This window comes from Drosophila melanogaster, chromosome 3L, assembly GCF_000001215.4.
Source record: "Drosophila melanogaster chromosome 3L".
Classification (NCBI taxonomy): Eukaryota; Metazoa; Arthropoda; class Insecta; order Diptera; family Drosophilidae; genus Drosophila; species Drosophila melanogaster.
Window position 1 is genome coordinate 26006636 of NT_037436.4, and position 27495 is coordinate 26034130.

The window sequence follows — 27495 nt, forward strand, 5'->3', positions numbered from 1 at the left end:
TATCATTAAAGAATACTTCTGCACTAAGAAAAGTGTTATTTACTTCCCTGACGAGATCGACTTTCAAATATTTCAAAATGCGTATATTCAAATCATGAGTCCCGACAGTTTCACTAAAACTATGAAAACTAGCAGGAAATTAATAGACATTCAAACATACGCCCAATTCAAGGAAATCATTCTCAAAACTCATAAAGAATTATTACACCCTGGTATAGACAAACTCACACTTCAGTTCAAAGAACTTTATTATTACCCTAATTATCAGAAACTCATCCAAAACATCATAAACGAATGTGAAATCAGTAACATCGCTAAAACTGAACATAGAAACACAAAATTAACCCTTGAAACAACCCCTGACACCTTTAGTCCCAGAGACAAGTATTACATGGATTTTACCAGTCGAGAGCTGCACGTCACGCATCTGAGCTCCCCTGGTACGTGACGAACCAGGTAATCGAAAGAGATCTGAAAGTTACCCCTCTTGGGGATCAGATTAATTTTCACAGCAGCCGTTATGCCGACAGGCTTATGGTCCACCAGAACTGACTAGCAAATGTCCTAGCTAATTCCATATCCCTCCAAAGGCTGAAGGGGGTACACCCCACCGATTTCCCTACCCGGAGGATAGTATAACATATTACACATTAAGTAATTAATAACTAGATAAATTTTCCTTCTGTACTTAATAATTAAGAAACCACTTGGTCTCATATACCTTTATACACACATTAGGTTAAGTTCAGAGGAATTGACTGAACGATTCCTTTTGGAACAACAATAAATAGAATGAAGTATTTTCATAAAAAAAATTTCATGGATTTCTACTTAATTAACAATAAACAATTCCTATCATGTATTGACATTTATTCTAAACACGCCTCACTGATAAGAGTAAACAGTAGAGATTGGCTTGAAACTAAAACATATCAACGATATGGGTAAACCCATAGAAATAAAAGCCGACAAAGACTCCGCCTTCATGTGCATTGCACTTAAACTTTGGTTAGAATCAGAAGGAGTAACTCTAAATACAACAACAAGTAAAAATGGAATTTCTGACATTGAGCGATTTTATAAAACCGTTAATGAAAAATTAGGAATAAGTAAACAATCACACATACACATTAATGTCTAAGTACGAAATGTAATCAAAATTCGAGAATTAAATTCTTGCAATATATATATTAGTCTTGTTAATTGCTATCGATTCGACAATAAAATTTTCTTTACGCCCACTCTAACGCCCACTGCTACGCCCTAATTTTTAAACAATTTTAGATATTTTTTCATAATCTTATTTGTCCGGGTATCTGATAGACGGGAACTCGACTATAGCAATCTCGCTTGCTGGATGTTTATTCTTTGATGTGTAAAAGTAAAAGAAAATTATATTAAAACACTATCAATTATATAGTATACGATTATTATTGGCAGCTCTCTTGTTTTCCATATTTAGGTATCCATTCCGGTATATATGCGTTTGGATCCTGCTATTCGCATCAAAGTTTAAAATAATAATACTATCAAACGGAAAAACTAGAAAGACAAGACAGATAAAGAACATTGTTTAATAAATGAAATAAAATAACTTTAAAAATAATATTTTTATTACCTATCACCGTTTTAATGGAAACATGATTTATGCATAAATAGTATAATTCTCGTTTAAAATGGCACTTTTACTCTGTAAATCAAGCAAAAAAATAATAAGCTGAAGTTACAATAGTACTCTTCCTAAGATCAGCGATTTCCCGTTCCATCAAGTAGTCATAAAGCTCTTTAAAAAATCATATAAGAGTCCAAGTGCAGGAAAGAGTGTTTTAAATCTATGAGCCATAAAAGTAGCAAGGGTAAAACTATAAACAAAAAATCGAAACTTTACAATCACCCAGACCCAAGCGTATGATAGTACACACTTAGATCTGTTTTCTCCCATTTACTGATCCGTTATTCTTTATTCACTTTAAGGACATATTCCCGACTTACTCTCTCTCTTCTCTCTAGCCTTTCACACATGGTCGTCTTTCTCTTGCGTCTGGCTCTTATCAAAAGCCAAATATATTAGAGCACACAACCTCAAATGTCGACTTCTTTGATTATCAGAACATTGCTTTCGTATATCGAAACTAATAGGACATATAACAAAACCACAGGAAATTCAAAAATTTTTTTACGCTAAAATATTTTTGTCATGTTGATATAAACTACGAACATACATTTACACGGACAGGCGAATGAATACATACTAAAATACATACATACTGCTGGTCTTAGATTAGACTTACCATCGTTTTTTTTTTATTCAAACAAAATCGATTATTTATTATTATGGTTGTTCTAATTGCCCAAAATCCTTTTCGTATCAAAGTTCGAATTTTGTGGGAAAAAAAAATGATCACAGCTATACATTCAAAGATTTTAGAAATTTCTATGGCAATCACACCTGTTTCGGTTAAGTCATTGAATTAGACGTAGGTTAAATTTCTTCGTATTGCGTGGACTTTGTACACTTTTTTATTGAAAAAATAGAAAAAATTATGTTATTATGATCTTATTGGAACGTCAAAAAGTAGACTTTCTTCACTCGCAAAGACTGTAAAATTTGAAAATTGCCAAACAAATAAATCGCAGATCCAGAACTGTTGACAGATATTTGAAGGATACCGAGGCATATGGAAGAAAGGAATTGGACGGAGTTAAAGCAAGCCTTTCAACTATTCAGCGTACGATCAGAAATGCAAAACATCTGGAACGTCTAAAAATCAATGGATTTAAATATTATTATCACGATTTTCAGAATTAATTAAGTCGCCGCCATAGCCTTGATTTTTATTTAGCTTTTAGCTTCATAACATTGTTGGAGTCCGTATTTCCATAATTAAAAAAAATCTCTTTGAACCAATTCCTTGAATTTTTAAACAAGACAATGCCATCAGACGCGTTACAGTGGGCGTGGCAAAATTTTTTTTGGCAAATTGATAGAATTTTCAAGACTAATTAAATTATGAAAAAAATATCCAAAAATTGTTCAAAAATGTGGGCGTGGCAGTTTTGGGCGTTACAGTGGTCGTGGCAACATGGGTGAACAAACGTGCGCTTTGTCTCTAGAATCTTAATGCTCAATCTCTTGCTTTTATAGTTCCTGAGATCTCGATGTTCATACGGACATGGCTAGATCGACTCGGCTGTTCCTGATCAAGAATATATATACAAGAATATACATACTTTTCAAAGAACCTAGTATACCCTTTTACTCTACGAGTAACGGGTATAAGAACAGAGTAATTTATATGGACAATGAATTTATTGCGTTTTGGATCGTATTAGCGAATATAATTTGAAGATAAACAAGAAATGAGAATGGAATGCGAGTTTCTGGGGTAGAATGTTTATACACTTTACTCCTATTTAGGATTTTTTTGTATTTTAGACGTTTCGTCCTGCCATTTTCGTGTATAGCTATACCTTTGACAGAGTTGTTGAAGAAAGGGGGTCCCTTTTCCACTGAATGACGAGCAATTGAGTGCGTTTAACGATTTGAGGAACACTTTAGCTAATCCACCTGTTTTAGCCATATTCAGTCCGAGTCGAGAAACCGAGCTCCACACAGATGAGTGCAGCGACAAGATACTGGACAAATGCATCGTATTCCGTTTTATTCTGTTATAGCCACTGCGGCAGAATCCCGATACCACATATTTGAGCTGAAAACACTCGCAATGATAATAATAATAATAGACCGTTAAAAATTATTACGGGTTGCAATTCTTGGTGCGAATTTTAAGTAGAAAAGCTATTAACCCTAGGATTGCCAGATGGTCCCTTGAGCTAGAGAACTACGATTATTTCAGAAGTTGTTAAAAGGGAGTTTGGCGATAATATAGACTTGTCAGAAAATCTTGGAAACCATAGGCCAAATTGTAGAGAAGCGCAAAAAAACGAATCCTTTAAGAGAACCCCAGAGACTAGTGTAATTGGAGCAATAGAGATAGCATTATTGAAAGGCTTTAAATTAATTATTAACTTTTCAGAATATCCCCTAGAGAGACTACATGTTATGTTAAAAAAAAACCTTCGTAAGGATAAAGAGGATGAACATTGTGAAATAAATTGTTGTTGAGCTTCCATGAACGGACCTAAAAAGGCTTGGGGAGATGATAAATTAGAGTTTCGATAGGATGCTTTTAGAAAACCAATTCCGTTAATTGGAGTTGTAGGAGCAGAACCTGATGACGTATACCTGAGATTCTAAAAACGGAGCAAACGTGGTATAAAAATATTATTCATTTGAGAAAGAAACTGGAGAGAAGAAACGGCTGTAATTTTAAGTTAAGAAAAAAACGTGGACGATTCTTATTGTTATTATGCATCTGCACCTGTATGGAAAAACAGCTAATTGTAATACCCCACAAAAAACTAGGTCACTTGGCAGAAGATAAGTGCGTTAAGGATATAAGGTGGACAAAGCGGAGCATTTTATTAGAAATTGTTTTTCGTGCATTTTGCATTTGGTGCTGAGATCTATTCATAACAAAACCTTACGTTGTATCCCGTTTCATACACTCCATGTAGACCATTGAGCCTCCATTACCGATCATAATTTCAAAGGGAAAGCATCTGGTTTTTATTGATGCTGGATGCTTGTAAGCATCCGTGAGCTCGCAGAAATCATGAATCAATAAGTTAGCCTCTAATGTTAACGAAACTTTTTTTCTTTGTTCATAAAGATCGTGGTTGATCTGTATTCAGGTTAGCCGAATGAATATAATGTAAATAGTTTTAAAATAATATAAGATATAAGGTAAAACTTTAACTATCTATAAAAAACGTGTACTTTATGTATTATCATCGACTGTGCACGATCGAGAATGGAAGTTTTTCAACTTATATATTATTAAATATTTATTATAAAAATCGATATACTCCGAATTCAAAAAACTAAAGGCACCGTAAGATTTTTTAATATCTGTTTAGTACACATGTAAATTCGGCAAATTTGGTCATGCACGGGTAATCAAATTCGAAAAAACTTAACGATTTCGATTTTGAAATCGCAAAATCGGTTCTCCGGTTTTTGAATTCGTAAAGAAAATGAAAAGTATATGCCTTTTTTATATCAAATCAGATCTTATTTACCACGGGGAACATTGTTTAATCGGAGGTTAGTTATAACTTAGTTATTTTATAAAATAAATTTGAGAAGATTTGAGAAACAACATTTTGCCGTCTGCAGCAAAAAATTAGATTTGTCAAGGCGTCGCTTAATTTATCGCGAAGGGTCCATACTGTTGGTTAATTAATTAATTTAAAGGAGGGGCAGAAGTGTTGTTTGTAATCTAATCAAGGAACCGAATTTACATATTTGGGGAGTTTTGCCAAATTTCGTAGCAATATGATATATTGAATATAACAAAAAAAAACTGAAACTGAACAACTGAATCTAATGTGCATTTTACATAATAAAAGTGGATCATTTAAATACATCATATTAAGTCAAATGACTTAATAAATATACTAAATAATTAAAGCAAATACAAAGGAATTTAATTATAACAATATTATAACTACTGTAATTTAAAACATACATTTTCCAAAAAGAAGACATTACATAGAGAAATAAATATTTCAAAAAAATAGTACGTAGTAGAATATATAAATTTATAAAATAAATAAAAATATGAAAACTGTTTATTGCAATTCATATCTTAAGGCACAAAGTGCGGACACAAGCACTTAACAAACATTGCTTTATTATTTTTTTACACGTCGCAAGCTGAATACTCTAATGACAAATATTCTAATATAAAGTCATTTTTGAAATGTATTTTGTAATATTATAATTCGGCAATGCAAAAAAAGAAGTTTTCCCATGGTGCCAATTGATCAAAAATAATATAGATTTAAAGTCTAAGAACTTCCAAGGTGAAGGGCATATTTTGTCAAATTTACAATGCATGAGCATACGTGTGCACACATACAGTTGTCTGCTAACACTGTATGCGTTGAAAATACCTGTTCGCTTTAGCGCTCTCCACTCTCAAACAAAAATTCGAGAGAGCCTGGAGCCACCTCTAGAGCCACAGCGAAAAAAATCGTGTGCCAAAAAATCGTATGGCGCTACGCATCTTGTTATTCTAGTGTCTTTGACCGGAGCATGTCTGATTAAAGTTTTCGAATTTTTTTTAATAGTATAAAACAATAGTGTACACAAAATATATTGTATAGAAATGCATTAAGTGTGTAAACTTGGAATTTGTTGTATATTTTCTTGTATATTTAATATTTTTAATTTGTTTTTTGATTTATAAGTAAAATAAATATTGTTTAATTATATTTTATAAAAAAAATTGAGTTTAAATAAGCAAAGAATCCTTAATTTTCAGCTTTAAAGTCAAAAATTCACTGTATATGTAACATAATTATTAAAACAATATTTAACATTAATTGGAGCCATGCAACAAGCAAGAGCAGAGCAAAGAGCAAAGAGCAAATGTTTAGATTTTTTCGCTCTGTTATTCTAACGACAATTATCTTTATCTTACAGATGTTTTCCTATTCCTCTACCAGGATATAAATGAAGAAAATAAATTAGCACCAGCCGTGTTGCTACGGAATAATATTATAAATAAATAAGTAAATAAAAAAACATGTTATATATATTAAATGTTTGTTTTATTTTTGGGAACACCCTCTTTTATTCATACATATGTAAAATATATGTATGTAAAATGTATTCAGAATTGCTAAAACTACGAACTATGCTTATAGATATGATAGATATAGATAAACTATGAAACAGAGTTTCCGAACTGGTCTAATGGAATAGTAATTATTTTTGGTAAAACACTCGAAAAATACTTGAAAACCCGTGATCCGGAATAATAATTATAAATTTACTTACGTTCTTTCCAGATACGGTGAACAACACTGTAACAAGCAATTTATTCCATTTTTTATTGTTGGGCATAGTATGATGAAGTGAATAATTCTTTATATGTTCGTTTATTATATATCAAAAAACAATAACAACTTTAAATAAACCTTTTACATTTACAATCAATACCTACCATGTAAGACCAGAGTATATAGGTATACTAGAAATATTGAGTAATACTGTGTTTAGACTGCTGAGTAATCACAAAATCGATTCCGCAGCAACATTCGCAACAACAGCAGTCATATTATTAACGCTACTTGTGTGTACTTTTCACGCTCCAAGGCGATAATACCTTATTTAAGCTTATAATTACAAATAACAAAAGCGTCATATACAGAACGTTTATTAATTGCAATTTTGCTTTACTAGGTATTGTTATTATGTATTAATGATATTTATTATCCATTGATAATATATTAAGTGTAATTTTAGGGATGCTTACACTGTAGTTACGTTGTGTTCAGCAATTGGCACTGGCAACGAAGATAAACGCGAATGTTAAACGCTTCCGTGATTTCATATCCAAGCCTATATAGTACGCAACTAAGGTGCTAACATCCATATGTTATTTCGCCGCAACCGTAGACACAGTGTGAACAGACTCTAATAGACTTGTTTGAGTGACAATGAACCATCATCAACAAAATTATACCCCATTCACATTATTGTTCCGATGCCTGTTATGGCAAGGAACTCTTGTGGCGGAGACATCGTTGAACATATCAGCGCCGCACCTTGCCGGTTTCTAATTGTGAGCAATTGAAAATTACCAAGTAAACAAGTAAAAATATTTAGAAATCGTGACGCGTGTTTTTATTAAGTTAAATTCTATTTAGTTTATTTATATTTTTGGCACGACCACAATGTTAAACAAGAAAGAAAAAAAGCAAAAAAAGCTACTTCGTGAAGCTACAAAATATTTTGAATGCTTTCAAAGACAAAATAGAATATATAAATTATATAAATTTATTAAGAAGTTTATATATATTTTGTATTTAACAATATTAACATATTCAAAATTTTATTTCATCGCAACTAAAATATTGATGGAATAAATTCGTTGGGTATGCAATATGTGATAGAAACAATTGTACATTTAAAACGCGATATATTTATAAAAGTAGACCAAATAGTGACCAAAATAACTTTTTTTTTTTTTGACACCCAGGCCCTTGTAAGAAGTCTTATCCCAAAAGGTACTTAGAAGAAGTAGTTTAGAAATATTCCAATATATATTTTTTTTTAGTTATTTTTGTTAGGTTTATCGATAATTTTTTTACTGAATGATTTTTTAATATACTATAAAAATTGTATTCTGAAATTTATTAGACCTTTTGTTGGATATAATAAGTAGATAAGATTAAATAGTAGATAAAATTTCGTTTCTATTAAAAAGTATAATAAGTTTAAACAAGCTGTTACCACTTACAAATAAAACCTATATTGTAAGATTAAAGGCTTTTTAAATTAAAATTCGTACATCTAAGTTTTATAAATATGCTAGATATAAGAGGTAATACCTTATCTGGACCTCTGACTAATCTCATCTTTTGGGCTATGCAGCCGGCAGCTTAATGCTACAAGACCATTAGTAAAAGTTAATATTAACGTACATCAATCATTCTGTTGCTATTTATTAAAGCAAACGTTTGCATACCTTCTTATCTTTACGCTTATATTTGTGCACAGCGTTCGGAGAGACAAACTTTCTCAGTTTTGAGCTCAGCCGTCTAGATACGCCGCCTGCAAGTTATCCAACCCATACATATAGCAATCTGCCCCAGTTAATAAACAAATTTCAAACTCCCATCTCAGCAGCATTGCCTTTACCCTTGTTTTTGTCGCCAACACTTAGGCTGCCTTTACCCTTGTTTTTATCGCCAACACTTAGGCTGCCTTTGACCTTGTTTTTGTCGCCAACACTTTCCACTTAAGTAACCAAAATTAAAGTAAACACAACCTCCATTTCGAGACCAAGCCATGAACACCATTAGTCAGCAACTTCAATCTCACAATGCTGTGAAATAACTTCAGCATAAAGCTTTGATCCTTAACATTACTGAAAGTTCAAAAAGTTCGAATCAAAAGCTTCTGGCTGAGGTTGATTGGATTAGGAGTAAGAATTAGAAGATCACCTAGTAATACAGTGTCTTGTAACAGTATAAGAGAAATAAATATTAAGTAATAAAAAATAGAAGCTATTTGTTAAATATATATATATATGTCGGTGAAACAGGAGTCTCATCCATATTATTTATTCACTTCGCGATTTTGTGCGTCAGCGCAGCAAGTTCCGATCGACGTCAGCAGTCAAACTTCACTGCAGGGATCTTCTTACATGTCCCTTCTTCATCATATTCTCTAATGGCTATACACACTGGCGTGTGCCACATTGTCATCTCTCTCTAACACACTATTTATGACCACTCGATCGGACCTCACTCAGCTGCAGAGGCTGTTCGTGCCTCTGCCGCAGCGCTCGACAGAATTTTACCGCAATATTACAATTTCATCAGAATATGAAATCACAGAAGGAATTTCTGGAATGCGAAGAGTCGCGCTCCGACACGGCCTTCCTGACCTTTCACACGTCCTCGTGTGCCTAATCCACCAATCAAGTCCAAGTCACACAACTTCGTCAACTTAAGAACAATTAATGACAACAAGTAATAATCAGTAATTATTTAATTGACAATTCATCTCATGACTGATTTTTCTTTAACAAAGACATCTCCAATTTACATATCAAAACTTCAAACTATTTACATTTTCCATGACTTTAATTTCTCATAATAACATTGGCGTGTCTTCTCTCACACCCAATCTCTTGACCCCCGCCATAACACTTCTCGTCCCTGCGAGTTAGCTGTTATAGTGCAGTCATCATCACTTGACCCCCCCCATAACACTTCTCGTCCCTGCGAGTTAGCTGTTATAGTGCAGTCATCATCACTTGAACCCCGCCATAACACTTCTCGTCCCTGCGAGTTAGCTGTTATAGTGCAGTCATCATCACTTGACCCCCGCCATAACACTTCTCGTCCCTGCGAGTTAGCTGTTATAGTGCGGTCACACGCCATTCTATTCATAACGTTCGCCAAATGTTTCCTTTCTTGGGACACAGATGCACGATCACTAGTGCCATCTTTAAACTCTTTGCTCTCTTGGGACACAGATGCACGATCACTAGTGCCATCCTTCAACTCTTTTCTCTGTTGGGAGTCACCATTACATTCATGCGAACATTATATGTTCGCTTGATAACTAACGACTTCAAATTGTGTCGATGACCATCTAGTACATTAATCACTCGATGATACTTCTCACTTAACACATGACCTCATACCGAACTACTCTACATCCTTTCGCATGTTTTCCTTGCTTGTACGCTCATTTGTTTTCAACCTGCCCATTTGCTCTGCTGGCATCTGTAGCTATTGAAAACAACTCAATCCTGTTTGTTGAACAAAGCTCACGGAACTTGTTGCTGACAAAGCTTCTGCCTTGATCCACTATGATGCGACTGGGAGCTCTAAGGAAAGACATACTTGACTCTTCTATAGAATCCGCTGGCCATGTCTAAAACAAATGAAAAAAATATTTACCACACCGCAAACGATCTATTTGATCCAAAATCTGTAGCAATGGAAACTGAGTCGCTATGGGCGCCCTTGAACACTTTTATTTTTATTACTTAAACGAATTTTCAATGCGCCTTATTTGGTATTCCAGTTACGAAACTATCGGCATACTTTTCCAATATATTTCTTAATTTACATTTATCATTATCGCTTACTTCTATATTGATGTCAAAGAGTATTTCCAAACTATTCTCATGTGCATTATTTTGAACGGCTTTGATAACTTTGGATTTGTACATACTAAATTTATTAGATTTAATCAATAAAACGAAACCAATATGTTAATTTGTTACTTAATTTATTTTAATTTTATTAAAGAACATTCGGCGTCCGAATCAAAAAAAAAAAATGGAAAGGGCTCACCCAATTGAAAAACACAGTCCACTTGGCTCACTTAGTTTCGCACACGTCAACTCGCTTTTCGATGTATTTGTTGTGGCCTTTGGGACATACAGACGCCACATGTCCCATTTCGTCGCATTTAAAACATTTTATGTTCGAACGATCTTTTAACCCAGGCGTGTTGCTTTCGCTGTAGTTTCTTCCTTTTGTGTTCTTCCTTTCGAGCACGGCATTCGGCGAATTTGTGGCCAGCTTTCCCACAAAAATGGCTCATGGTCTGCAACTGCATTCTTAACTTTTTTTTTGGGCCAGAATCATCTTCGTTGTTACGTTTCTTGAAGGCGTAAGCTTGCAGTTGTTGCTGAAGCTCATTGCGCGTAGCCACATTAGTCGTAAACACCCAACGCAACAAATTATTATCGATTTGTGCCATGTGAGCCAACGCTACCGAAACCGCAATCTCCTCCAAATCCTTGGCCTTCCACTTAGACAGCAACAAGGTGACAATGCGACTTCCATACTGGGCAAAGCTCTCTCCAGGTGTTGGACGTCCGTTCAAAACGTTCATCAAAATAGCAGCCGACGTCTCCATTCCTACGAATCGCTGTATGAACAGTTCTTTAAACTGCGGCCACGTGATGCCAGCGAAGCATATCTGCGACAGCCATTGCGATGCACTGCCTTCTAATGCTTTGCTTAACGCTATTACGAGTGCACTGCCTACAAGCGCATTATCTGCAAAGATTAAATCCACGGTGGTGCACCATGCAGATGGATCTGCTCCAGCGCTGTCAGCGCAGAATTTTGGCAGTGTGACGTGCAAGGACTTTTCATTTGACGCCGATGCTCTCGGTGCGTGCATGGTTCTTATTATTTCCATGAGGTTACGGTTTTGTGCCTCCAACGCAGCCATATACTGATCAGATCTGGTCTCTCGTGGCGAAGGCGATCCCACTTCTGATGTCGGCGAAACAGGAGTCTCATCCATATTATTTCTTCATTTCGCGATTTTGTGCGTCAGCGCAGCAAGTTCCGATCGACGTCAGCAGTCAAACTTCACTGAAGGGATCTTCTTACATGTCCCTTCTTCATCATATTCTCTAATGGCTATACACACTGGCGTGTGCCACATTGTCATCTCTCTCTAACACACTATTTATGACCACTCGATCGGACCTCACTCAGCTGCAGAGGCTGTTCGTGCCTCTGCCGCAGCGCTCGACAGAATTTTACCGCAATATTACAATTTCATCAGAATATGAAATCACAGAAGGAATTTCTGGAATGCGAAGAGTCGCGCTCCGACATATATATATATATATATTCTTGATCAGGATCAATAGCCAAATCAATCTGGCCATGTCCGTCTGTCCGTATGAACGTCTTGATCTCAGGAACTATACAAGCTAGAAGGTTGAGATTAAGCAAACATATTCTATTGACAAAGATTTAGCATACAGATTCTCTCTAGACAAAGACGCAGCCCAAGTTTGTTGACTCATGTTGCCACGACCACACTAGCACCCACAAACCGCACAAAACTGCCACGCCCACACTATATTGTGTGAGCATTTTATATTGACCGCTTTAAAATTCAGTGCTTAAATTTTTTAAATAAAATAAAATTTCAAATAACGACACAGTCAGTTTGCCAGCTGACAGAATAAAACTTATAAAAACTTATAAACTTATAAATAACAATTTTGGCCAGCTAAAATCATATAAAACTTACCAAAGGTAGAGGGTTTATCTTCTGTAAAGCTGTCCGACCAAATTAATTTGCGTTTACGGGTACTTAACAACTTGGGCACCCCTCTGGAAATATCCGAGTGTATTCTCATTTATTGTCTTCTCCAAAAGGTCAACCGTTAAACCCAACTATTATGGGTGGATGCTGCTCCCACTGAAAGGCTTCCAAAATGTAATGAATTTGTTAAGTTTTTGGAGACAAGATGCTAGAAATTTAAAAACATCGAACGTACCAATATCGCACTTCGAATAATGCCACAGATTGTAAAACCTAGGAAAGCCATCCACAGCTCTAGAAATTCATTTGTCGCTACAACCCCTGTCGCTTGCTGCACTGTCTGCAATGATGTAGACCACAATTTTTGATTGCCCACAATTCAGAAAACTGTCGCCTCAAGATCGCGTACAGGATGCAAAAAGGTTGGCTTTATGACAAAACTGCCTTAAAGGTGGACCTACGACATTGTAATGCCGATCGCTGTCGTATTTGTGGAAGTAAGCACAACAAATTGCTACATTTTGGCTCAAGGCCTTCGTCATCTCGCTCCCAGCCTGCTCAACCTTAGCTAGCTTCTGATGCTCATTCAAACGGATTGCAAGTAGTTGCACAGGAATCATCACCTGGTCAATCTTCTTCCTTAGTGGCTCAAAATCTCGGAGCAGATTTTGTGTTCATGGCCACTGCCGTCATCAATATTTAAAATAAATCAGGATCTTGGGTTCCTTGGCGCGCCTTGCTTGACTCCGGCTCGCAACTACACATAATCACCTCTCGTCTGGCACTCTTTTTGCCATTGCCCAAGTACACGTCTGCAGCTACAGTTTCTGAAATTGATGAAGCCAGATTTAGCTCAGGTGAATGTATGGTAAATGTTAACCTCAAATCTCAAACTTCAGAGTTTGTTGCCAATATCGCAGCTTTAGTAGCTCCAACTATCACGGACAACTAGCCCAACATAACTGTAAACTCTGAAGACTGAAATCCCCAATTATTCAGGTCCCAAAAAATTGACATACTGATAGGCGCTAGTCTAAAATTGTCACTGGTGGTCGCTCCAATCCTGACAAGGCTTCATCATTGACCGTTAAATCAAATGCGCCTCAAATGCCTGATGAGGCATCCGTCTGGAGGAACTAGTGCGCAAATTTTGGGAGACAGAAACCATTGGTACTGCGAGACCCACTTCAAGTATACATTTTCAAGGCTTCTATCTTGTGCGAGTCGAGCCAAAATGGCAACCTTACATGTGCTATCGCACTCATTTGGAACGAACCATTATAGCCAAATTCAAATCCTGGCAAAATTGAATATTGCCCTATGAAATAACACAAAATTCCCGATTAGGATTGTAGCAAGCTACGGTCACACTTGATTTGCATACTTCCGTTCTCTTTTCGGGAAGGCGTGATCGAGGGCAGTTCAACTTGATGCACAGTCCCTGATTATAAATCCACGAGCATCGTGTAGACCGAATAAGAGTTTTTCAAGGCAAATACTGTCAAGTGACAGTTTACATCGTGATCTAACTTTAACTGCGCCTTCTGCCGGTCCCACAGTCCCACAGTCCACAGTCCCAGGTAGAAGTCTTAGTGGCCGCCCTCAACTTTTGATCACGTTTGAAATTTACTGTGGCTTTATTGATCGCAGAAAGATTCACAACTGCTTGCATCAGGAGCACCCACCGCGGAAAGCTGGGCTTGTCCTTTTCTGCTGCCAACCAAGTGCAGATCGCAGGGCACCCCCACGAGTTGGCGTCCTTTTTCTACTCTTCATCGCCGCAAGCAAGGAGCAGATCGCCGTGCACCCATTTTATGCACACATCAGCTTGGTGTGCATCTTTTCTTCGTTTTCATCGCACACATCGAATCAGCGTCACTTCTTCTTCATACGTGCGCATTCCGAGAATATTTGTGCACAACACGAGCCCCAGGCTGCTCGTTTTACCGCTGCGTATGCTGCGAACCTGAAGCAGCCACAAGTATCTTTAGAATAGTTTTTCATATATGTGTTAATTTTGCCTAAAAATATTTACTTATAAACCTCTACGATTCTAATTTAGCTTAACTTGTGGGAGATCTGACAAGCATATATATGTGATTTTCCCAATTTATATTAATACGTACAGCAGATCATCAACAGTCATCAGGCCTGCTGACATCGATGGAAAGTACGTAGGTACGGCATAGCGTGAACAAACAAAAATAATAAAAACACAAATGCATATATAATGTCAGATATTCCTAAATAGTGTGATAAAAATACCTTGCCTTAATTAATCGTATATCTAGATCTCTTAATTTAAAGAAGTTTAAAGTTTAAATATCAATTAATCATACATAATTCTAATGTAAAGTAAGCCAAACAAACAAAAGTAGTAATGTAAACTTAAATACCATGCATTCCCAATCTTAATTATTTTTCCTTTATTTTGTCGTGGATAAGCAAAATTACTCAATAAGATATTTCCTTAACGTAAATAACGTAATTTTTAGTTTAAGGATTAGGTTTAGGAAAATGTATCGAAATATTATCTTTATCTTCAATTATATGGGGTCGAAAATGAACTAATCTGATGTCTTGTTGGGCACCAAAGGGTAAGTAAAGCAGCGGTTGTTAAAAGGGTGGAGCCCGAATGGATTTCACAGGTAGGGTGGGTATAGAATAAGGCCAATAACATCTGGGCCTCATCTTCAATAGGTACACTTTCTTGTCTGGTTCTTTACCGTTTGGTTAACGTTTTGCATCTATCGCATCTCTGTTTACAGTATTGTAGCTGTGACACTCTTGTTCATCTCAACACAAAACCCACGCCCATTTTCCCTGAGCATGCCGGTCAAAAGCGTAGACAGAGTGTGTTGAGGCGGCTCTATGAGTGTGTTCGTTACAATCTGGAGAATATTCAGTTCGACTTCCAGCAAAGCGCAGCCCGGAAGTGTTGGGAGATTCCTATCGACAAGTCTATCGCCGTTTTTTAATCTGGAAAACAAACTTGAACGCCATCGCCAGCTCAAAGAGAAGTATTCAGCCTTTATTTACGAGTACTTATCTTTAAATCATATGTCTCTGGTACCATTTAAGTCCCAGAAACTATGCAATTTTTATTGGCCGCATCACTGCGTTTTGACCTGCATGTTGTCTTTGATGGCTCTGCCAAAACTTCTTCTGGATACTCTTTAAACGAAATACTCATGGTAGGCCCCACTTTGCAGCCCAAACTGTTTCACACTTTGTTACAGTTTCGAATCTTCCCTGTTTCTTTAACTGGTGACATCTGTAAGATGTACCGATGTGAACGGGTCAAGGAACCGGACAGCTACTTACAATGCATTTTGTGGTGTGACACACCCCAGGAAAAAGTACAAGTATTTAAGCTTGATACCGTCACCTACGGAACAAAGCCAGCTTCATTTCTATCTGTCAGAGCCATGCAGAAGACGAAAAAACGTCGTTTCCAATTGGCGCTAAAATTCTTCTTCCAGACTTTTATGTCGATGACCTCATCACAGGAGGTAACTCAACCGAAGAAGTCTTGGAGATCATAGTACAGACTATAAAGGTCATTTAAAATCAAGAAAATGGTACTTAAATGATCCTGGTACTTAGAAGCAGATTCCCGATTCAAAAAAGGATTCCTTTCGCAAATTTGATGATGGCAACGGTCTTACCAAAACTCTTTGTATCGCCTGGGATTCAATCTCGGATATTCTGCTATTCTCCACATCACCCATGAAAGCAGTTTTAAAATCCAGCAAAATCCTGTCTGCAATTGCTAGCTTTTACGAGAAAAATAACGGGTTCTTATTATAGTCGTTTATTCTACAGTCTTATAGATAATACCTCCGGCGATCTCGCTGCCCCTGCGCGGTTTTTCCTGCAACGCCTTGCCTCCGTGGTCCTGATTGCTCCTTGACACGGACGACGAGTCGGCCCGGCAGGCATTAGGATGTTATGGGGCAGGGTGTATCGTCCTGGGGCGAGGCAACGCTCGTCCTGGGACCACCTTTGCCGACCACTGACTCCACTGACCCTTACTAACACGCCAAGTTCTTGCCTTCCCTTCTGGAGGACCCTCTGCCGGCCGAAACGGGTTTAGGATGTTATGGTGCAGGGTGTATCGTCCACGGGCGAGGCAATGTTCGGCCTGGGACCACCTCGGCTGGCCACTGACCCCACTGACCCTTACGACACGTCAGATCCTCTTTGCGCACGCACCGTTACCGTTTGACCTCTTTGCCCTTGGCCCGCTGGAGTCCAAGGTCCAGAGCGATACCGTTAGTTCACGGTGCGTCTTCTTTGTGCACGCACCGTTACCGTTCGACCCCTTCGCCTTTGGCCCGCTAGAGTCCAAGGTTCAGTGCGGTACCGTTAATTCACGGTCCTCCGCTCCTTCCAACTTCTCCGCTCCTTGTCCTGCATGCTTCTGGTCTCAGCCTGTCGTTAGGCATCTCAACGGGGCATCTTGACCCTTCACATATCCTTCTCCGTTCTCCTCTGTCCTCACGGTCTTCCTTCACCTTCCATCTGCTGCTGCTGCCTGCTCTGTTCCACCAGTTCGATATTTGAATTTTCCCGCTTTCCATTCACCGCTCATCAATTTTCCGCCTGGCAACATTGCCGAACTCGATATCGGTAAGCGGCGTTGCCATATTTAACTTACTCTCTTCATTCCAGTTCCGCCTTCCCCTTCATGCTCCGGGGTGGCTGTCCCTGGCCCCGAGCGCCCCGGAGGGCCGCTTGCATCTGCAACGGCTCCTCCTTCTTCGCGCTTGCAGCAGCCCCGCGTCGTTTGCCGGCCCGTGTGCCGGGCCCCGCGTCACCCCCTCGTGCGTTAATTCGGCTGCTGCGGATGACTCCCGAAACCATTTTTTTTTTAAAGCCCGCTTATGACAAACCCGGACATACGGTTTGTTTCTTGCCGTCCGGCATCTTTTATTCAGATATCGTGACTCTTACCTCTCCGTTCCTCCGCACCTTGAGGCGGTAGCGCTGCCCGCCCAGCTCAAACAACTTGACCCAGTGCACTTTTTGCCTCCGCGCCCCGCGGCCACCAGCCGATCGCTGGATAACGATGATAACGAGCTGCAATCCTTGCATTCGTCATGCGACTTCCCAAGTGTCCCGCAGTTGGCATGTCGTGGTTTTCGATCATGACGCGTTGCCCGCCCGATGCCCGATGTATCAGTACAGCTTGCCGTCCTCCTCCAAATAGTCCGGAAATTTCTGAGGCTGCCGCTTCACTTTTATTCGCTTCTCCTTTATCCACTTGCATCCCTGCTGCTCTCTCGATTGTTCGTCGTCCTCCACGCTCACTCTTCGGCTCGTCTCCTGCAGAGGTTGTCTTGAAAGCGCGTCCGTGACGATGTTTAACTGGCCCTTTCTGTACGAGATTTCGAAATCGTAGTGTTGCATCTCCAATGCCCACCTTGCTATCTTGCCGGACGGACTCTCAATGCTATTCAGCCACTTCAGAGCCATATGGTCCGTGATGACCTTGAAGTGGTAGCCCTCCAGGTACGGTCCCAACATTCTGACGGCCCATATTATTGCTAAAGATTCCTTTTCCGTTGCAGAGTAGTTTCTTTCCGCTGCGTTCAGCGTTTTACTGGAGTAGGAGATTACTCGCTCGCCTCGCTAGGAATGATGTGTAAGGATTGCGCCCAGCCCATAGTTGCTGGCATCCGTCTGCAACACAAACGTCTTCGTAAAGTCGGGGCAAGCCAGAATCGGGTCGGCGACCAGCCTGGCCTTGACGGCCTTGATGGCCTCGAATGCGGCTTGGTGGGCGTCTTCCCATCCCCATTTTGCCTGCTTCTTTAGGAGCGCATTCAAGGGCTTTACCATCGTCGCAAAATTGGGTACGAAGCGTCTGTACCACGATGCAACTCCCAAGTATTGCCTCAGCTCCTTCACGTTTCCTGGCGGCTTCTGCTGCGCTATTGCCGCTACCTTCTCAGGATCCGTTCCAATTGATTCGTCACGCGGTGACCCAAGTATTGTAGCTCCATTCTAAAGAACTTGCACTTATCCTCATTTACTTTCAGGTTCGCCGCTCGTAGTCTCTGGAACACCTCCATTAAGTTGCGCATGTGTTCCTGCAGCGTCCGACCGATCACTATAATATCGTCCTGATATGCGAAGGCGTGCGGCATCATTTCGGGCCCTATCACTTGGCCCAATGCACGTTGAAACGTTGCCGAGGCTGAGTTCAGGCCGAATGGCATCACTTTCCAGTGGAACAAGCCCTTTCCTGGCACCGTAAACGACGTTTACTGCCGGCTTCCTTCTTCCAACGGAATTTGCCAGTATCCGTCCTTTAAGTCTAGACTGCTTATATACCATAATTTACCATCGGCATCGGGTACGCGTCCTTCACGGACCTTGCGTTTATCTGCCGGAAATCCACGCATAACCTCCATTGCGGCTCTATACATTCTTTTTCTAACAGCTGGTCGACCTTGGGGTTGATCTCCTGCATCTTGGGGTTTTTCGGGTAATACCGCTGCTTGACTGGTTGATCGTCCTTCATCGTTATTCGGTGCACTGCCACGGTTGACGTTCCTTTTATGTTTTCTAGACTGGCCAACTCCGCCCTCAGGAATTCGTCCACGTCTTCCTCTGAGACGTCAGCCCTCGCCATGACTGCCACTAGCTTTTCTATTGGCCTGCTTTGTCCCGTGGAACAAACTGGTATTATTACGCTCAGTCCGGCGCACTCCATACGTGCTCCCACTCTCGTTATGAAATCCCAACCCAATACCAATGCGTCAATTTTGTTGTGTAGGATCAGCTGTTGCATCCGAACGGTCCTCTCGCCGAGTCCTATGTTGACTTCGATCGGCGATGTGACTTTTTCGTACCGACCATCTGCCATTCTCACTTCCCTCCTCGTAGGTAAGACCTCTCCTGCCGCCTGCAACCTGTCCGCCAGCTCCTCGCTAATAAAGCTGGCAGTGGGTCCAGTGTCCACCGTGGCCTTTAACTCTACTCCGTCTATGAGCACTGTAGCGGACAGTTGCCTTTCTTCCCCCTTTAGTTTGCCCATTAATTTTGAGGGGTTGCATCTTGCGAACCCTGGTTGCCCCTCTGAGGCTGGGGTCGCATGGCGTTTCCCGATCTGTTGCAGCATTCCGAAGTCCGTGGGCCGATTCTCCCGCAGGTCCAGAATAAATTAATCGGCCGGTTCCTGCACTCCTGAGACCAGTGGCCCTGGCCACCGCATCTGTGGCAGGCTTGTGCCGGGTTTGGCACAAAACCGCGCCGCACCGGGTCCGGTTCCCTTCTGTTGTTGTCGTTCCTCGACGGGCCTGCGGCGTCATCCTGGCACCTTCTGCACACCGCGTTCTGTTATCCCCTCGGGAGTTCTCGCTGGTGGCGGGATCCGCTCTAGATCAAACCGTTCCCTCTGGGTGTCCAGCTCTTCGAACTCGTCGGCCAGGGCCATCAGGGCATCCAGGTGTCGGCACTCATACCGGCGTATGAACATGCGTAAGGCTGGCGTGCTGTTCTCCCTTATTCTTGCCAGCGTCTTCTTCTGCGACATTCCTATGAGCCGCATCAGGGTCTGCATGTCCACCATGTAGTCCTTAAAGTTCTCGCCGTGTCGCTGCTTCCTCTGCCTGACCTGCTGCTTCCCTGCCAGCTTTGTCATGAAACCTCTAGGCAGGAAAAATTCCTGGAAGCTTTGTATGAACTCGACCCATGTCTCCCAGAACTTGTTGTTGGCAACAAGTGTTTCGCCACCTTTGCGTAGTCCTGCGGTGCTGCCCTTGCGGTATCCCGCCTATCACGGCTGGCTTCCCGCCGCTCCCTTCTTTAGCGGCTGCCGTCTCGGCGTTCCTGTCCGCTTTCTTGCCTTTCAGACCTGCTTCCGCTGGCCTCCGCCATGCTAGCGAGGCTCCTCACCAGGCCTTCTACGCCGGTTACTTTCACTTCTACGGCTGGTCTCGTCGATGAGCTCGGACAATGTCTTCCGCATCTCGTCGACCAAACCTTCCAGCTTGATCCAGAGTTCACTCGCTATGACGGGAAAGTCATCTTTCTTTAAGCTGTACAGCCACGACTTCCCCATCTTGCTCTATTTTCCTTTTTGCAAGTGGCAGTTTTGTGGGCGTTAAAGTGAGTGAGCACGTTAAATTAATATTCTTAACAAAGATAAGAAGCCCCAACCGCTCTTCAAGGTCGAGTTAGACCCAAGTAGCCAAACACTAAAGAGAAATGAAGTGCACCCAATTTACAATCTCCAAATAAATTGAAATTAAAGTAAAATTACTGTAAAAGACCCACATAAGCGTTATGGTCCAGTACAATGCCCCAACTGCCAAGACATATTATACCCTTCCTTCCGTTTGCGTCGCCTGCGGGGATCTGCACGAATCTGGCACTTGCCCGGCTAATAAACTTGATCAAAATAAAAAAAATGTGGCAATTGTGGTGGAAACCACACAGCTAATTCAGCTCGTAGTACTTATAATACCCAAAAATGTATAGTACGCTTCCAATCGTTTCCTGACATTTTCTTCTCCAACGCCAAAACCATCGCCGGTATATTGAGAAACTATCGCCGACAAACACAAGGCAGTCATTCTGGAAGGCAAATTTTTGCCTAAGTATGCCTATGGAAGCAGAGATGCCTATTCGGGATAACACTGGGAAATTGGCCCGTGGTGATGCAGAAAGGGCAAATGTATTTGCTGCTCATCTACAAAAGATCTTTCAGCCGATCCCACCATCAAATGGCTTTACGCTCCCGCATGTCTTTGATGGACAACCCACTGATTTTCCTCCGAACGAAATTGAAAAAGTTATCAAAGAACAACTGAATCCAAAAAAAGCACCTGGCCGTGACTTAATATCTCCAAAAAGGATTATGGAGCTACCAAACTGTGCTGTACGATATATCAGCACTTTGTTCAATGCCATAGCTAAAAACAATTAATTTCCCAACCAATGGAAAACATCCACCATAATTAGATTCCAAAGCCAGGAAAGCCAGCCATCATCCTACAGACCAATAAGTCCTCTTCTATGCTTCTCTAAGCTCTTTGAAAAATTACTCATCATTCGTATACAAACACACTCGTAACAAAGTTCCATCGCATCAATTTGGATTCCGTCAAAATCATGGAATCATGGAAAGTGAACAGAATAACAACAGAGATAGATCAGAACTTCTATTGAGCACAAGGAATATTGCACTGCCGTATTCCTCGACGTCGCCTAAGCAGTCAACCGAGTGTGGTTGGAGGGCCTTATGTATAAAATAAAAACACTTCTTCCACCAAATACACACAAGCTGCTTGGATCTTATATTTAAAAAAAATAAAAATTTGCTGAAAAGTGCAATGCGAATACCTCCGAGGACCATGTGATTGAAGCGGGAAGCCCTCAGGGTATACGCAGCTGACATCCCTTCAAGTGACCGAACAACACTATTAACTTTTGCTGATGACACCGAAATTCTCAGCACATCGAAATGGTCACATAACTCTTGTGGAGAATTGGCTGGCTAACTGGCGTATAGCAATCAACGAACAGAAATGCAAACATGTCACATTTACGCTTAATAGGCGTAGCTGTCCCCTATTAACTCTAAATAACGTAAAATTCCACAAAGTTATTCATCCATTTACCCCGGAGTTCATCACCTGCTGAAAGACAGCAGGTTTCACTGGCTTATCAACTCATGCTCTCCACTAAGTTTGGACTACATGATGTTGTTATACAACACAGTTCTAAAACTAATATGGACATATGGATGTCAACTATGGGGCAATGCATGCAACAGCAACATTTAAATAATACAACGAGCATAATAAAACATCCTGCGAACAATAACTGGTGCACCTTGGTACATCCGGAACGCGAACATCCACCAAGACCAGTTGTAAAAACTGAAATTGCCCAGCAGAAGGCTATATACCTAAAGCGACTTGGAACGCATCCAACTCAATTGACCAAATCACTTATAAAAGTGTATAATCACACAGGCCTCCAACGTAACGATTCACCTGCCCGATGCCAAGACCTAGGGCCATTTACTATAATACTATAACTTTTTAATTAAGTGAGTAGATTAAGATTTGTTAACTTATTGTTAGGCTCTACATACCAAGAGAAGATTCAATTAAATTTCACCACCCAATTAAAAAAATAAAAAAAAGATGCCAGAAATTTGAAAACATCGAACGTACCAATGTTGCACTTCGAATCATGCCATAGATTGTAAAACCTAGAAAAGCCATCCACAATTCTAGAAATTCATTTGTCGCTACTACCCCTATCGCTTGTTGCACTGTCTGCAATGATGTTGACCACACAATTTTTGATTGCCTACAATTCAGAAAACTGTCTCCTCAAGATCGCTTACAGGATGCAAAATGGTTGGCTTTATGCCAAAACTGCCTTAAAGGTGGACCTACGACATTGTAATGCCGATCGCTGTCGTATTTGTGGAAGCACAACAAATTGCTACATTTTGGCTCAAGGCCTTCGTCATCTCGCTCCCAGCCTGCTCAACCTTCGCTAGCTTTGTCTCGCACTGGTACCCAATAGCATGGTAGAAATCTTGTAATAGTTGCACCGAACTGATTTTCTTATTTCGCTCGCTACGGATTGCAGCGGCTAGCTCAGAGAGTTTGTGCGTTCGTCCCACCAAATTTATGATTTGTGTGATTGCCCGACCAAAGAAAAACAATGGGTTCTTATTATAGTCGTTTATTTTGCAGTCTTATAGATAATTCCTCCGGCGATCTCGCTGCCCCTCCGCGGTTTTTCCTGCAACGCCTTGCCTCCGTGGTCCTGATTGCTCCTTGACACGGACGACGAGTCAGCCCGGCCGGGATTAGGATGTTATGGGGTAGGGTGCATCGTCGTAGGGCGAGGCAACGCTCGTCCTGGGACCACCTTTGCCGACCACTGACTCCACTGACCCTTACTAACACGCCAAGCTCTTGCCTTCCCTTCTTTTTCGACGCACTATCTCCTTCCACGCGCGATCTTGCTGTCTCACTGATTGCCTCGCATCCCTGCTTGCGCCGACCCTTTATAGGCCGCAGGGATTCCGTTATTTCCCATTTTGCGCACGGCCTACTCGGGTACAAGGCCCACATATTGTGCCGTTAGTTCACGGCGTCTTCTTTGTGCACGCACGGTTACCGTTCGACCCCTTCGCCTTTGGCCCGCTGGAGTCCAAGGTTGAGTGCGATACCATTAATTCACGGTCTCTCCGCTTTGCCCTGCACCGCGGCTTATGCTAGGCCGCTCCCCTACACGAGATTTGTGGGAGTTTTAAGACTTGATGATCCTGAAGGTCCTCCGCTCCTTCCAACTTCTCCGCTCCTTGTCCTGCATCCTTCTGGTCTCAGCCTTGGCGTCTCAGCCTGTCGTTAGGCATCTCGACGGGGCATCTTGACCCTTCACATATCCTTCTCCGTTCTCCGTTCGTAACGGCGTTGCCACTACCGATATTCCGGCGCTGCCGTCGCGTGCCGATCGCTGCCCACAGTGTGGCCGCATTTGCGCATCCGTGCTTATCCAGTATTTCTATCGATCACACTATCGATCGATTGCCATTATCGCGACGCCCCGATCCTAATTCTTTTTCACACGTGATCCGGTGTACCGCCATATTTAACTTACTCTCTTCATTCCAGTTCCGCCTTCCCCTTCATGCTCCGGGGTGGCTGTCCCTGGCCCCGAGGGACCTTCGTCGCGCGTGCAGCAGCCCCGCGTTGTTTGCCGGCCCGCGTGCGTGAGCTATTGTGCCAGTGTGAACGAATGAACGAAGTGAATTCAGCTCGTTTACAAATGATCGTGCATTTAAACGCGCTCGTTGCCGACTTTAATTTATTCAATTCAATGGGCACATTCTGAAACAAATGAAGTGAACTCCGTGTAAAGTGAATGGGTGATTCAAATGCCTTCTCTGCGCATGTGTGTGTTAGTTTCAATAGAAGACAGTTATGGAATGCTGAGTTCGTGTTTTTATATTATTATTTATTTAAATAATTTATAAATTTATTTTAGAAAAATGCTACAATATTAATAAATAAGACGCACACGCACATAATAATACACATAAACATAAGGTCGCCGAACGGCAGCGGCAGAAGCCATAGTTCGATGCAGCGCGCGCGAGAAGTCTGTTGCATCGAGCTGGCGCTCCTGGAAAATCTCGAAATTTTCCGGGTCGCGACGGCCTGACACAGACGGGAGCGGCTGTCTCGAACGCACAAAGTTGGCCCGGGTACTCACCAGCAGTAGGCACAGCTCCAAGAGTCCATGGATCGCCTGCCGACGACGATCTTCAGGGCCATGGAGCAGGACAGGGTGTGAGTAGCAAACAACTTTCTCTTCGCTATCTTCTCTTCGTCCCCTGTGTTGTTGCAATTTTTTGGTAGTGGCTCAGGGCCATCGGGGAGAACGTTCCAATGGGTTAAGAGGACGGCCAAAGACGAACTCCTCCTCGAGCTACGTGCCTCTGCCCAAGACTTTACGCAGAAGCTCAAGATGGACATGGGAGCGGTGCTAGGAGACCGGCCCATTGTAAAAGCACCGTTGACAGAAGCCAGTGCTGCTTCAGATGCGGGACCGCAGGATACAAGGCCGCTGAGTGCCCTAACGAAGCCAAGTGCTTCTTGTGCGCAAGCAGAGGAAGCCAAGCGACCAACCACCAAATGGGCACCCGGAAGTGCCCGTTGGCGGGCAAAGAAGAACCAAAGGCACTGCAATGATGCGTTTCATTCAGCTGAACCTGAATCACTGAACGGCAGCCCAAGACCTGCTAGTGTAGACGGTGCGCGAACGCAGAGTGGAGCTTGCGCTACTTAGCGAGCCCTATGCAAGGGAACGGAGCTGGAAACCGTACTTGGCAGCAGACTGACTGCGGACAACCTAGTCCCATTCATTCCGCAGGGTGATTCGGAATGGCAAGCGGTCAACAGCTTCGCCGCAGTGATAACCACCGAGCTCAGAAGAGCCAGGAGGGTCCACGAGTAAGCAAATCCTCATCGTCCTCGCGAAGCAATGCTTCACGGCCATACCGCGGGGGGTCCTGGATTTGCCCTCATTTCTGTTACATTGTTAATCTTAAATAAACGAATTATAAAAAAAAAACGACAACATGAAGAATTCTGAGCACTTTGAATTACCATTGAAAATGCATTCGCTTCATTCATTCTTTGAACACATTCTATGAGTTCATTTCGTTTGGATGCCCTAAAGTCCGAACACATACGAAATGAACCCAAAGAGAACCCGACCAACTGAATGGCATGTATTCTGAATACGCAGTAAAACAAATGGATACTCTAATTGCAAACAAAGAGAATGGTGTTGTGCAGCCCTCTAGTGCATACCTGTGAAGACGTCCGAGTTAAGTATCTCCGACTTTAAGTCTCTGTAAACACAATTATATGGGATGCAAAGGAAAGGCAATTAGAATACATTTTAGTTAGTTTGTACGCAAGCCTAAGCAAACATGTTGATAGAAAAAAGTATGACTATTTTAGTTTAGTTTAGTTTTTAGTTAGTTTTTTGAGGAAGAGGAAGTGCCCGTTGGCGGGCAAAGGAGCACCAAAGGCACTGCAATGATGCGTTTGATTAAGCTGAACCTGAATCACTGCACGGCAGCCCAAGACCTGCTAGTGCAGACGGTGCGCGAACGCAGAGTGGAGCTTGCGCTACTTACCGAGCCCTACCGGACGGTAGCCCATAGTGGGCTTTCGACCGTCCCAAGAAAGCAGCGATCTGGAGGTGCAGCAGAGAAGTCCAACATTTAACAGATGTTCTTTCGGACATCGGATTTGTTAGGGCTAGGGTAGGCAGATGGTGGGTGTACAGCGTATACCTAGCCCCCAGCCTGACCTAATCCGCATTCAGTCGGGCACTAGATAGACTGGCAGTGGACGCTAGAGAACCGCACCCAGGTTCTAATAGCGGTCGACTTCAACGCATGGTCCGAGAGCTGGGGCAGTTTAACCACCAACGCGAGAGGCAGGATGGTGCTGGAGGCATTCGCGACGATGGACCTGGCTCTTCTAAACCATGGAAACCGGCACACGTTTAGGCGCGCCGGACTGGGCTCTGTGGTGGACCTCACCTTCACTATCGGCTCGTCGTTCAGGCTAACGAGGTGCAGACTCAGCGAGGGTTACACTGGCAGCGATCACTTGGCCATCTTTTGCGACCTGGGATGCCCTCCCTGGTCCCAAGCCCAGATAGCAGCCCAAACCAGGTTAAAATACAAGAAGGACACTCTGGACATTCCGAGAGCAGTTCCTACCCACGGCGAGCAGACAAGGAGCCGAGCTGACGGCAGCTGCGCTGATGAAGCAACTGAAGGCCGCGTGCGACGCCAGCATGCAAACGAGCAGGACGCATAGCCGACAAAGAGCCCCTGTCTACTGGTGGAACCAGGAGATAAAGGCGGCTCGTCGAGAGTGCCTCTCCGTTAGACGTCGCTATCAACGCGCTAGAGGTGCGGAGTCGTTTGCCGAACGCTAATCCGAGTACAGAGCCCGCAGAAAAGCACTCAAGATTGCCATACGGGAGAGAAATGCTTCCTCGACTTGTGCCATTCTGCCGACAGCGACCCATGGGGAAGTGCCTACAAGGTGGTGGTCAAGAAAGCCTACACGAGGACTCCCAAGCTACTGGACCCAGCGATTCTCCGCAGTGTAACGGAAAATGTGTTCCCTTTGATGGATGGGTTACGCCCCGCCGACCCAGCCACAGGGGACTACGTCGAAACCGACGCCACTGTCAGCTGTGAAGAGATCCTGGAGCTGGCAAAACTGCTGAAGGACGGCAAGGCCCCCGGA

The 27495-nt window shown here is 42.0% G+C and overlaps 1 protein-coding gene across 3 annotated transcripts in view; it reads right to left on the bottom strand.

Moving 5' to 3' along the window:
• Nucleotides 1-7477, bottom strand: part of l(3)80Fg (lethal (3) 80Fg) — a 215672-nt gene extending 208195 nt beyond the window's left edge. The window contains exons 1-3 of one of the 3 annotated variants that reach the window (NM_001276235.1): nucleotides 6908-7086; nucleotides 3472-3719; nucleotides 1426-1542 (exon numbers count right to left, since the gene is read on the bottom strand). The gene's annotated coding sequence lies outside the window, so the exon portion shown is untranslated. Of the gene's footprint in view, nucleotides 1-1425; nucleotides 1543-3471; nucleotides 3720-6907; nucleotides 7087-7385 lie in introns of those variants that run through there. The other 2 variants (NM_001015187.3, NM_001015188.4) reach the window with 2 other exon arrangements.
• Between the last annotated feature and the right edge of the window lie 20018 nt (nucleotides 7478-27495).